This window comes from Buteo buteo, chromosome 26 (assembly GCF_964188355.1).
Source record: "Buteo buteo chromosome 26, bButBut1.hap1.1, whole genome shotgun sequence".
Classification (NCBI taxonomy): Eukaryota; Metazoa; Chordata; class Aves; order Accipitriformes; family Accipitridae; genus Buteo; species Buteo buteo.
This window is the reverse complement of record NC_134196.1, coordinates 10,447,438-10,458,932: the sequence shown is the minus strand read 5'-3', so window position 1 is coordinate 10,458,932 and position 11,495 is coordinate 10,447,438. Positions and strand designations below refer to the sequence as shown.

The 11,495-nt window shown below is 41.1% G+C and overlaps 1 long non-coding RNA gene across 4 annotated transcripts in view; it reads left to right on the top strand.

Annotated features, from left to right (window-relative positions):
- Nucleotides 1–223: 223 nt before the first annotated feature.
- Nucleotides 224–11,495, top strand: part of LOC142045058 (uncharacterized) — a 23,468-nt gene continuing 12,196 nt past the window's right edge. For 2 of the 4 annotated variants that reach the window (XR_012654512.1, XR_012654510.1), the window contains exon 1: nt 224–995. This is a non-coding gene — a long non-coding RNA (uncharacterized LOC142045058). Of the gene's footprint in view, nt 1,008–11,495 lie in introns of all 4 variants that reach the window. The other 2 variants (XR_012654511.1, XR_012654513.1) reach the window with 2 other exon arrangements.

Below are 11,495 nucleotides of genomic sequence, written 5' to 3'. Positions count from 1 at the left end.
AAACAAGGAAGTGGTGTACTACTTGAAAAGCTCCTTTCCTTGGAAAACTGATTTATAGCATGATGTTGAAAAAAGAGACCAGGACTATCTAAACACTCGCTGTCCTGTTTACTACAGCTATCAGCTGAGAACTAGTGTACGCTCATTACAGAATGGTTAGCTGTTCTGGTACGGCTCACCTATCTGGGGCTTTCTTCTTTTTTTTTTCTTTCAGGATGACCACTGCCTGCGTAGCCTGGCTTCAGAGGAGCACAGCATGCAAAAGCAGCTATTCCCATACCCACGAGCTCACCGGCCCCTGGGCCGCCTCGCCGCCCCGTCCCACTCCCACCCTTCCCACGGTGGGCTGTGCTGTGCCCTCCCTCCCTCCTCAGGTGGGACCCGTCCTTTTCCCGCACACCACCCCGGCTCCTCCGGCACTCGGCACCGCAGCAGGTCCGACCGGATCGGACGTCTGCCAGAGGCTGCCCTTCAGCAGCCGGGCCCGAGGAGGTAGGCACAGTGACCGAGAAAGGCTTCTCCCAAGCAAAATGTGACTTATTCCTAGGAACAGAGCACTCGGAGAGAAAAATGTTAATGTGAGACAAGAGAATGTCTCAGTCGAGAGGACACTCAAGGTCTTCCTTGGATCCCCCCTTCCTGGATGGAAATGCCTCTGAAGAACTTAACTTTTCTTAGCTTCAGAGCACATCTCCTTTTCATAATCAAGCAGCTCCTCTGCTTTCTGTGTCCACGAGCCACTCTTGCCAAGCTCATCTGGTGAAGAAACTAATGGACACTGGAAACATTCCTCTGACTGCCCTGCTTCGTTTACTGCGTGCTGCACACCAGCACGAGAGGACTCCCTGTTTCTAAAATTGAACTGTCTCTTTATTAACAGCCTCATTTACCGGGACACTGAACTAGCAAATCAGATGCACACGACTTGCCTGGCTGCGCTGCCTCCAAGTTCTGCCTTCCCGCAACTTGTGCTCTTCCCTCCGAGTTTACCGCAGGTAATTTCATCTGTAAGTACTGGTAGGTGGCTGGCTATCTCCTTTTATGCTGCTTATTGCACTGGGAATCTGGGGAAAACTCCTGAAGTGATTTGTCTCCTTGCTGCTTTGACAGACCGTGCCATGAGAAAGGCACATGTAATATTCAAAAAGGTAATGAAGCGTCTCCCGAAGTCTCTATAGTCCATTTTAAAACTGCTTGGAAATCTTCTTGGTTTGTGTTTCTTTTAATTATTAGTTGGCAACAGATCAATTATTCTACAATTAGCACTCAAAGAGTAATCTGTCTTCATACGTGCAGATGAATCTTTTAAAGTTGTGTGTGTATATATATAATAAACAATATCAAAACTACTTAATTTTGTGTGTTTTAAAATTCTGCACATTAAATATGAATGGCATTATCTAAAGAGATAATCTAAGGATTTAGTCTTCTTAAAAGCAGTAACTATTATCTTGGTTCAGGAAGTAAATTAAATACTTCAGAATATAGACTATCTTTCTGAATATAGAAAAAATTGGGTGGGACAAATTTTTGCTGCATCTTATATTACTTGTAGGGAGTAGTTGCTTTCCTGGTGTCATTGCAAATGATATAAACATGTTATTACTTGCTTGTTGGCACACAGGCTAGAAATAAACGTATTATCTATTTAATATATGCCCTTCCTGCTGGATCTCAGGTTTCTGTCCAATGAATTCAAGAGTTACTCTCAGCTTTCAGGCTATGAGTTAAATCTCAGCCCCACAAATGTCAGGGGGAGGTTCGCCGTTACATTAATTGGGACCAGGATTTCACTCAATGAGTATTTCTTGGAGAAGATCTTAAATACTGTGTTAAAAATCAAATGAGAGAAATCTCAACTTACAAGTATGTAAGGCATTCATTTCTATCCTAATGTAAAATGACATGGTCGATACCCAGAGGCAGTTAAATGGTTAGAGCTTTTACTTGCAGCTAAAAATTCAGCAACTCACATCTAGAATAGATTTTGTTTTTACTAAGAGAGAAACAGACTCCAGATATTTAGCTTGTGACATAGCTGTGATTTATTTTAGACCATGCATCAGTCTAGAGTGGATGGCTTAAGCTGCCAATGTCAAAGGCTAGTTATCTTAGAAGCCCTTCTAATTGTGCTAGAAGGTTACGCATCAAGTTACGCGTAATTGTGCACAAAGTTCTGTGGATGGCCCAACACACAGGCATTTTTCCTGAAAAAACAGATTAATACATCAGCCAACGATTACTGTCTTAAAAAGCAATGTGTTGCTTTAGTGACAGTTGATCAGTAGTGCTCTTTAGCTAAAGAAATTCAGCTGCCACTTGTCAGCATGAAGACTAGTAACTTCTTAATACACCCAAAACCAGCATCTTGAATTTGGAGCTTACCTCACTAATACCATAGCCTATGTGTACTACACAATAATACATAACATTTCACAGCTACTATCCCCCTTACCATTAGGCTTTCAGCTGGAGCAGGAAGAAAAAAATACAAGCTCACTACATAAAAATACAGCCTCGCTATTTCTGTGTAAACTTTCCAACACAAAAGCAAGCTCAGATCATCGGAGTGGCAAAGAGAGTGTTCAGGGCAGCACCCAGGCTGTGCAAAACCGGCTTTAAGCCAACTTTATTTTCTCCTGGTTGTGGAACCCTGTTGGGGCTGTTGTATAGCAGAGAATTTAAAGGCTAGCGTAGATGCCAGCAGTCTCAAAAGGGCTATTTTAGCAGCCAGGATTATTGGGGCATAAAGGAACCACAAAGCCCTTGCTCTCCGACTGCCTTGTGCCAATAGCACACAGTGAGAGAGTGAGAGAAGACGCTTAGAGCAGATGAGGTTTTTGCTGTTCTCGGGGAATATCTTTGTGACCAGCTCCTCTGGGATCCCGAAGTCACGCAGATCTGCCCCGGTTTACCAGTGCACTGGTGTTATAGCTTTGGGGAGACAGCTGAAGTGCTGCAGATTACATTTTAGAGACGTGATGCTGACAAATTAAGTTCAAAGTCTTAGCAGGGCCCTTCCAAGTGGCAGCTCTCCAGGGCTGGACAGTTATAGCAGTAACTTCTATAAATCTTTTCAGAAGCTCCTTGGGCTTCAGATACTTCCAACATTTCGTCATTCCCTTTAAACAGGGAAAATTGCCCAATCCCTCTTTGGAGGCCAGCATAATTATACTCTTGGAAAATAATAATAAAAAAGTTTAAACACCAGAACACCACAGTTCACACCACATGACAGAATTAGTTAATTCTCACAGTAAATACTGGCAAAAATGTTAATACAATGGTTTTCTTGGATGCACTCCTGTAAACTTATGTTGATACAAAGAAGTGCAAAAAGAGCTTTTAAGAGATTTGTTTGGGACTCTTCTTTGTAGCTGGGAGTAGTTTCATTTCAGCTATAAAACCTCTGCCAAGCTGTGGACATGTCTTGCTGTCCAGTGTGCATTTCTTTATTTAAACATGTCCCAGACAAAACCAACCACAAAATGTTTGTGTTGCTTTACATCTGCTGCTTTTTCCTCCATCACATTTGCTTGCTACTGCTATCCCTGTTAATTAGCGCCCTGGAATATTTTGGAGGAAAGAAATGTGAACAGAAGTGTCAAAGAAGTCTCTTCTATCTACAGCAATAAAACTGGTCACATTATTACGGCCAGAAGCTGACAGGACAGTTCACAAGACAGTATGAGCTATATGCTCATGTAGCTGGATACCTCCATGAATGATTCAAATAAAGTATCACTTGTTTAAAAAGGAAAACTCTCTGGTGAATGCACACTTTACAGTAAAGAGTCCAATGAAGGCGTGCTGGTTTTCTGTTGTGACTAAAGTTATCATGATAAAATTTAGCATCCATCCTCACATACTGTATAGATAACAAAACAAAACAAAACAAAAGAAATCAGATAGAACCTGGGACAGACAACTTGACATGGATTCAGAGGAAGAAGAGACTCAAACTGGTGAAGATTCAAAAAGAAAATGAAAGGAAATGCCAGTCTGGCAAATTCAACAATGCGATGCACTGCGTTTGGACCCTGCTACATTTCAGACTCTCAGAATACCTTCACTTGGCAAGGCACTACACTGCCTATCACTCATAATTTATAAGATTTTGGTGTTCTCACAATGTCTTAATTGAATTAATTCATCTGACACAAAGTCCTCTCTGTTTCTTACAAGGATAAAAAGAAACAGATTTAGTGCCATTTATACCACCTTAATTGAATACTCATATAAATGTGCTGCTGGATTTATACCAAGTTTTCAGTAAGGTGAAAATCACAAAAAGAGGCAATCCAAAGGACTACTGGATGTGAGAAACGTTTCCTAAAGCATAAATTGTTGCAAATTCAGGATTGCAGTTTAAGGAACATATTTCGATTTCTACCTATAGGTGTGATCTAAAAGAGAAACTTTTTGATTACTAAAAAGAGAACCATGCTAGCTGGGAGAAAAGAGGTTGTAACTGGAGGAAACCCAGAGGTGTGGCTGCGGTGCTGGTGTGGTTGCCATTTCAGGGCTGACGAAGCCACAAGGCCAGTGCTGGGGAGGCCCTTGTAGATGAAGCGTGTGGGAACTGGAGGATGGAGCTGGTGGGGGAGACCTCTGTGAAGCAAAGAGTGGCTGGTGGCTTTGCAGGGAGAAGAGCAGCTCTAGCAAAGAGTAGGGCCCAACCAGAAGAGATCAAATTGCCTCAATTTTAACAAGCAATTCATTATATATGGGGGCTTTTTTCTGGGTGAAGAAATTGTATATGCTCCTATAAACTCAAAAATGCACATTTAACAGAGTCTCAGCGTGGCTTGCACAGCACCTTGAAAAACAAAGCCTGTGTTTACAAGAGGAATACTCAGAGAGCCAAGGTGTAAGGCCTGTGAGGAGAAAGGAGCTTTGCCTGCTACAGTACTTAAATACTGAATCATTTCCAGTATTCTGTGCCAGATAATCACTCTGGTGCATGTAAGTTGTACCAGTATGATCTGATAGGTCAAGAGGCAAACAGGTTACATCAGCTGTCTTGATCTTATCAGAACACAAAACCCGTGTCTCTTTTTTTGTGTTCAATGCATCATTTCCCAAACCATTTTTCTTGTGTTCCCTTCCCAGATGAACTTTTCCATTCATTGCCTGCTAATTCCTCGATGCAATCTGCATGTCCCAGCACAATTCCTTTAGTTTGCGATCTGCTGCCTGAGCATAACCCCAGAATTTGTTTAGCTGTCATTCCAGTAGCCTGAAGGCTATTTCAGTCACAAAGAGAGCAATTCAGTTGCCTAACTTGGGTACCTGATGCTATTTGAGAAGCTCTGGGGTATCTAAGCCACCCATCAGAGCTGATAACACAAAATCCGTGGGAGACCTACGCCCTTGTCAAGTGGCAGGTAGAGACGAGGGCGGATGACCTTTGGTTCGTGTGAAGTTACACAAGATGCCTACATTTGGGTAACTGGCTCGATCCTCAACAGCTTAAATATAAACCAGTATTTTCATGCCTGTTAACTTTTCCTGCTGCTGTACATCTCTTCTTGCAGCCTGTTTTCTGAAAAGCAATTAACAAGTAATTATGTTCTACCTCATCTCAAGCTCATGTAAAGAAAACTCAAGTACAGGAAGCTAGAATACCGGTCAGAAGTAAACTGTTATTTACACTTTTACCCATTTGCCATGTTAAACATATGCATCATTCAGTTTCTAAGCTTGGTTTTCAGTAGCCATAGAAACTGAAGAAGACTAAAAAAGGCATCATTTATTTCCTTTTTCATTTACTGATCTTGAAAAGAATTCCTGAACCTGCAGTGCTGTATTATATTTCATGCACAATTGCTTCCAATCTAATTTTATGTCAGGCACCTCATATTTTAGCATTTGGTATTAAAACTGCAGCAATGGTTTAGTGTGGTACTATTATTTTGTTTCATTGCACTAGAAACAAAAATTGCTTTCCTTGGTGACTGTCCACCCTAGGAGTAGATGTTTTCATATACTGTGTTCCCACTTTATAGTCCTACCATTTTTCATTGCTTGCTACACACCCTCCTTGGCTGCTGCTGAGAATGATGTTTGCAGGAGGAAATCGATGGTAAAGTACTGATGCTAGAAAAATACTTAGCACCACAAAGCTGTTCCTATGGCAACTGGGGCCTACAGAAGTACTAGAACATATATGAAACCTTATGTAGTTTTCAAGCATGGGGTTTTTGCAAATGGCCATCATTATAAAAACACCTTATTATACCATTTTTTTCTGTTAAACTTCCTAGACATACATGAAAATGTGTTCAATATTTTTAGGAACAGACTTCTTTGGATATCATGACTAAGTCATTACTTATTTATGCTTTTGGGATGCCATATCCCATTACTACTGGATTTACAAAATTAAATCATGTTAATTTAAAAAAAAAGGAGATAGTAGTCATACATATTCAAGTATGTTATCTTGAATAACTTAAGTTTTCTAATGAAATGTGGATGTAAGTCTCTAGGATTAAAAACCTCCTTTATTTTTCATAACTAGATTAATATCTTGCGAGATTTGCTGTTTTCCAGCACAGAAGATCTTTGCTTTGCATCTTTAGCTTTTCTGTGCACCAAGCCTTTAGAATTTATGCAAATTAAAAAAAAAAAAAGTGTCTCATGCTGCAGTTGGTCCCTTGTCCCAGGCTGTTTCCACCTCAACAGCCAACTACTAAAATTTAACATTCAAATTCTTCCTGGGAAATACAGGCAAAAGTCTTGTCAGCAAAAATGAATATCCCTGCAAGGAGCTTTATGATACAATGATTTTAAGGTAATCATGACTTGCTAGTGTTCTTCTTTCTCAGCTACTGAAGAATTCACCATCAACAGGGTCTTTTGGGCTTTCTCCTAGGACTGTCTTTTATTAATATAATTAAAGGAACAGAACAATCCATCATCTTGCAACACTGGGATCCTTAAAATGATATTTCAGGCTGTGTTTCTGTCTGGCCTCCTACTTGATCCTGAGTGGGGGCCTACAGTCGCCTCCAATGTGATTAAAGAGGCCATGTACATACCATTCTTCACCGAACACGCCACATGAAGGGACCTGGATTAAGGTCTCTCCCAGAACCTTCCCTGCTTTGGGGTATTTTTCTTACAAGCTGTTTTACCCCTATTGTCCTCAGTTACCATGATACAGCACAGAGGAATGGGTAATCCTCAGAGAGATTTGTCTGGAAATCAAGAAGTAGAAGACACCAAGTGCCATCCTCTGCTATCACAAGCACTGCATTAGAAATGTATCTATATGTAAAAAGCAAAGGACCTTAAAAAGCAAAGTTTTGTTTTATAAGTTTAAAGCAAAAGTGACATCCAGTGGCCTGCAGATCCAGACAGATTGTTGCAGTTTGTATTACAAAAGCCCTGCAGAATTTTTTCAAAGGCAATTTCATCTTCTTTGCTGACTTCCATGAATTTGCTCTTCAGTAACCTCTTTTATAAAGTTACAACGTGACTTAAAAAATAAAACCATTGCGCTGGAGTGGTGAACAAATTTGGTTTGAACACATAAGTTTCTCAATAACACCACAGTGAATAAGAAAACATTTAAAGATTGCATATAAGGTCAAGAAGGAGAAAGGTTAACTTCACAAGGATTTGAATACTTCATTCTTGACACTGAACCTCAGGAATGCTCTATATTTGCTTTCTAAAATTAGATCAATGTGAGTATAGACATTTTATAGGCAATTTTATAAATGTGAGTAAATAATGAGCTTGATAAGATGTGCCTTCTGGCTAAACATTTTCAAGATCACTCTGCAAAGATGTCCCGATTCCACAATGTGCTAATCATCTCCTAGGACACGATAAAGCCCCCTGGGAGGCAAGGTCCTTTTGTGAGGAGTGAACCATGCAGCAAAGCAACAGTTGTGAGCAAAATTGGAAGAGCCGCTCAAATGCAAACCCAGTGACAGGAGGGAACCTAAACCCCCATGGAAAGGCATGAAGAACATCCGCACCCTGAAACCAGGGCAGGCAGGGAAGCACTAGGCTATGACATTTTGCAAACCCAAACTATTTTGCAATGTCCTCTTGTCCTGCCTTCTCAAGCGAGACTGATTTCTGATGTGGATAAACCTGCCCAGATAACTCTGCTAATACACCTCTGTCCAGAACTGCTCACAGGGTTTTTTTTCTATGAAGAGAATAGACATAAGCAGTTTTCAATTGCTGGACCTCTGCCTGCTGGTACTAAAGGCTATCAATACACACAGTAAATCCCAGAAAATAAATGGGAGAAGACAAAGAAGAAAAATACAACCAAAAGACAGTTGCACACACAAGGAAATGAACAGTAAGAGATGATAATCAAAAAGATAGGAGCAAGAGGCTTTGTAAAGGAGGAAAGCCTACACAGTTGCTTTGCCATCTTTCCTGGAGCAACCACTAGTAACAGGAAGACTATACAAATACCACCGCAGAGCCACCTTTTTCTCTTAGTAAACCAAGACCTGAGGTAGTCAGTTTTTCTCACGTGTGTTCTCTCCCTCTCTTAGAATTGTCTAGTCATCATACTGGAGACAGTTTCAAAGGCAAGTAAACTGTCACATCAATTTTCACTTGGATTCAAATTTACCTAAATAAGAAGGCCTGTCTGTATTCAATAACTTTTAAAAACAGTTGGAGAAACGTTAGTAAAACACTAACTTTTTTGAGTTATTTCAAGGGCAAGAGGCTCTAGAATAGACACATTTTGAGCAGTGGCAATCTGGATCCGGAAAGACTGCCAGTCAAAAATCACATGGAAGGAGCGTGGTAAGGAAGTGAGAGAAGTCCCTTCAGAACAGCTAAAGAAATATAAATATCCTCGATCCTGCCAGCTTGCGCCTTTTTAGCAGAAACACTCAGCCGCAGACTCAGAGGCCTTGGGAAGCAGCTGAACGGGTGCTAGTGGCTCCTTTCCTGACTCAGGGGGATAACAAGAGACGGAGATTGCAATGGTTCTTCTGCAGTCACATCTGCTGAACAAGAAGTGCATTTGATGAGGAATGGGTACCTTTCCATTAAAAAAAAAATAAAATCACAGTTCCCTCTCTGTTGACACAGCAGTAGGGCACCTCTGTAATCAACCTTTCCACCAATGGACAGTCTTGTTTGGGTATCTTTCACTGGCAATACAAAGCTAAAAGAGGAAAGAGAGTTTAACTAGGACACAGCCACCAAGTCTGGCAGTGTTCCCTTTGAATATTTTTCTAAGGACTTTGTCCATATGAGTTCTGAGCACAAATGCCAAATGACATTCAGAAGAAAAAGATTAAGCTGATAAAACTGTGCAGCAGGTTTTTTTCTACTATTTTGGCTGCCTGTGGTACACAAATTACATTACATTTTTTGCTTGATTAAAATGAAAGGAAGTAAAAGTAGGTACTAGCCTTCCTTTTTAATTAAACTGATTAAAAAGGATCATCTGCGTGTTTGTCCTTTCATATTTCACTAGCTAAATGGGTTCTCAAAAGAGCTGTGCTGCAAGATAGGTTATCTCTAATGGGGTAGCAATTTTTTTGCAGGTATCTACTCACTTTATCTGGATGCCTCATTGTTAATAGTCTCCCCTGCCCAGGCAGCTGTGCCTATGACAGCAGAACAACATGTTCCCTCCAGTACAGCATGTGGAGTTATTTCATGTCCAACCAGAGATAAAAAGTAAGCTACTCAAAAGGAACTTCCAAATCACCCTGTAAAAGAAAACTGCAGAGAGACAAGTTGCTGGCAAGAAGAGAGATGAAAGGGTTATGTTAAGGACTTATTGACCATATTTCTCTTTCATCGGGCTGGATTATGCAATCTGCCAGGTGCAGAATACTTGCAGTTTCTAAGAGCTGAGCAAGCATTACAGATATGTGCGGAGCAAATACCTTCATTTAAATGACATGCTGGGAAAACAAAGTCATTTTGAATGGAGGTCAGGATGTGGAGGGAACAGGTGGCAGACGCAGATATTTTGGAATGGTTCTTCCACACTTTGGAGCATGCAAGGGAAAAGATTTAATCTGCATTGTTACAGGGGTCGGTGGATATTTCCCTTCCTTATTTAGACATATTTACTGAAAAGGGAGTGAGACCACCTGGTAATATATTTTTGAGCTTAAGTACTCCTGCAGGGCAGGGCTGTGGGGAGCTGGAGACCGGCCCTGCTGCAGCGTCACTGGAGCAGGGACTGACGGTCCCAGGGGGCTGAAATGGGGTCCTGGGCTGTGGGCAGGGTGGGGGGAGCCCTGGGGAGGGGTCAGGGACCCCTAAAATAAAGAAACAGTTTGCACTGGATGCCAAACTTTCAGTTGGCTACATTTAAATGAGGTTAATCCCCCATAGCAGATCTAGGCTTACTCTGTCTAATGCTTCAGGAGGAATTTTATCAGGCGATGTTCTCACTAGCTGATTTGGGAATCTTAAACTTACTTAAGTGCTTGTGTTTTCTTTACCCTAGCCCTTTGTCACTTGGGTGATTTGTGCCAGCCATCTGGTAGCAGATGTCCTTTGCAGAGAGCTGTGCAGCAAAAAGGCATTAAACACTTTAGTCTTCTCAGCATCATCTGTTTAGATCTTTCCTCCCCTCGGCGTAGCAGACCAAAGCTTTCTCAGCCTTCCTCCTACTATTAGTGCAATTACAAAAGGATTTCCTGTTACTCCTTACAGTCACAGCCTTTCTGCTTTTTCTCTCCCTAATTGCGCGTTGCTCTCTTACTGTTGCAGCCATGCTGGGGGTTTTAGGGTTCTTCTTCTGCCCCCAGGTGGGTAAAAGAGCCTTCCACAGTGGTGGCTTGCTCTCCCATCCTCTGGTGTCCTGGTTTGTTTGTTTCCCTCCGACTTTACATATCACCCTCTGAGGTTGGTTGAAATCTGCTTATTTTGAGTATCTATTGCCTCATACTCTTCCTCTTTTCAGAAAATAGGGAAGCCCGCAACTTCAAAACAGCCCAGACTGTCCCCGTCGTGATCTCTAAACTCGTTACACAATTAATCCTGGTGTATTATTTTTCTAAGTACTTAAAGCACTTCATCACCACTCCTGTCCTTTGGATGTAGAAATGTAAAAGCACTCAGAAATCAAAATAAACAGCATGCCTCTTGCTTTTGTGTGCTGAAACAGTTGCTCACTGATGTGTTAGCATATGAAGAGGACAGAAAAATTTCTTTTATTTTTAAAAAATGTAAGTCACCCTTGGTACGATAGACTCACGGTTCAAAGATAAAGATAAATACAACTCTCAGGTCTTGCATTCTAATTGAGCAATCTGTTGGAAACATGAAAACTGCAGACAGCTTTTAAAGAAGTTGTTTGTACTTTCACTTTGGTTCTCTTCAAAACTGCACAATAATGGAAATCTAAAGGATCTCACCCACATTCTAATGAAACCAATGGAGAATTTCTTGTGCTCATTGGTAGATTTTCGCTACGACTGAAAGTATGGAGCAAAATAAGATGTTCAGTATTTTAAGTTAAATCTCAATAATCAAAATTG